The 2220-nt window shown below is 45.5% G+C and overlaps 1 long non-coding RNA gene across 1 annotated transcript; it reads left to right on the top strand.

The window, feature by feature from the left end:
- Positions 1-574: 574 nt before the first annotated feature.
- On the top strand, positions 575-1150 carry LOC115190818 (uncharacterized). The gene is made up of 3 exons (XR_003877418.1): positions 575-755; positions 887-1019; positions 1121-1150. It is a non-coding gene; the product is annotated as an uncharacterized LOC115190818 (long non-coding RNA).
- Positions 1151-2220: the final 1070 nt, after the last annotated feature.

The following is a 2220-nucleotide window of genomic DNA, read 5'->3' as shown; positions in this document are numbered from 1 at the left end:
TACTGAACTCAGTACAGACCTGACTGAAACAGCTGTACTTACCCCAGTGTGTGTAGTGTACAGTCTGGATCCTCCAGTCCAGCAGACAGCAGTGTAACTCAGCTCAGTACAGACCTGACTGAAACAGCTGTACTTACCCCAGTGTGTGTAGTTTACAGTCTGGATCCTCCAGTCCAGCAGACAGCAGTGTAACTCCTGGGTCCTGCAGGTCATTGTCTCTCAGCTCCAGTTGTTTCAGTTGTGAGTTGGGTGAACTCAGGACTGAGGCCAGATGTGAACAGCAACCCTCTGTCAGACCACACTGACCTAGACTAGAGGGGAGTAGAGGACAAACTTGAACGCTTGCAACACACACACACACACACACATACACACGCACGCACACACACACACACACACACACCTCAGTGTGTGTAGTTTACAGTCTGGATCCTCCAGTCCAGCAGACAGCAGTGTAACTCCTGAGTCCTGTAGGTCATTGTCTCTCAGCTCCAGTTGTTTCAGTTGTGAGTTGGGTGAACTCAGGACTGAGGCCAGATGTGAACAGCAACCCTCTGTCAGACCACACTGACCTAGACTAGAGGGCAGAAGAGCACATGATTAACACATGTTTAAAACATCCACATAATAACTAATACTGAAGATTGTTAGCTCACACTAGTGTCTGTATGTTGCAGAGTGGACTGGTTAGTCCAACACAGAGCAGCAGTTGGTTTGCGCTCAAGAATCCCCACTCCACTTCCATCTATCCAGAGGTGCAGTTTTAGCAGGCTGAGGACATGAATCTGTCATATTGTATATGAATAACTGGAATATAATTATATTTCACTCTTTGTCGCTCTCTCTGTCTGTTGTCTCAATCGTTGCACCATATGGCCTCCTACAGAAGATTCAGCTGTTACCTGCAGACACCACACCAAGCTGTTGTCAGATGATAATGGGAAACACAGGGGTTGACATTGAGATGGAGTTAATCGGGGAAGATGAGAGGACAGTATGGAATTCAGTGGTATCAAAAGGTAAGAAATACTAGACATAAACAGTATGTCAATCATCAATGTCCTTTTCTAACAGATGCTATTAAAATGTTTTATGATATTTTCTGTTGTTTGTTTTTCAGATGAATACAGCAAAGACTCTCATCCAATATGTAAGTTTGTTTTTGTGGATGAGGTTACAGAGCTAACGTCTCTTCAAGTTGTGATGAAGGACACTGATGAAGGTCTTCATGAGTCGTGTTCAGTGGGGTGATGAAGGGCTTCATGAGTCGTGTTCAGTGGGGTGATGAAGGTCTTCATGAGTCATGTTCAGTGGGGTGATGAAAGTCTTCATGAGTCATGTTCAGTGGGGTGATGAAGATCTTCATGAGTCATGTTCAGTGGGGTGATGAAGGTCTTCATGAGTCATGTTCAGTGGGGTGATGAAGATCTTCAATGAGTCATGTTCAGTGGGGTGATGAAGGTCTTCATGAGTCATGTTCAGTGGGGTGATGAAGGTCTTCATGAGTCATGTTCAGTGGGGTGATGAAGGGCTTCATGAGTCATGTTCAGTGAGGTGATGAATGTCTTAATGAGTCATGTTCAGTGGGGTGATGAAGGTCTTCAATGAGTCATGTTCAGTGGGGGGGATGAAGGTCTTCATGAGTCATGTTCAGTGGGGTGATGAAGGTCTTCATGAGTCATGTTCAGTGTGGTGATGAAGGTCTTCATGAGTCATGTTCAGTGGGGTGATGAAGGTCTTCATGAGTCATGTTCAGTGGGGTGATGAAGGTCTTCATGAGTCATGTTCAGTGGGGTGATGAAGGTCTTCATGAGTCATGTTCAGTGGGGTGATGAAGGTCTTCATGAGTCATGTTCAGTGGGGTGATGAAGGTCTTCATGAGTCATGTTCAGTGGGGTGATGAAGGTCTTCATGAGTCATGTTCAGTGGGGTGATGAAGGTCTTCATGAGTCATGTTCAGTGGGGTGATGAAGGTCTTCATGAGTCATGTTCAGTGGGGTGATGAAGGTCTTCATGAGTCGTGTTCAGTGGGGTGATGAAGGTCTTCATGAGTCATGTTCAGTGGGGTGATGAAGGTCTTCATGAGTCATGTTCAGTGGGGTGATGAATGTCTTCATGAGTCATGTTCAGTGGGGTGTTGAAGGTCTTCATGAGTCGTGTTCAGTGGGGTGTAATGATATAGAACATTGACAGTTTTGCAGGGCTCTGTATTTCTATCTG

The sequence above is a fragment of the Salmo trutta genome, unplaced genomic scaffold (genome assembly GCF_901001165.1).
Source record: "Salmo trutta unplaced genomic scaffold, fSalTru1.1, whole genome shotgun sequence".
Lineage (NCBI taxonomy): Eukaryota > Metazoa > Chordata > Actinopteri > Salmoniformes > Salmonidae > Salmo > Salmo trutta.
This window is presented reverse-complemented; position numbering and strand designations above follow the sequence as displayed.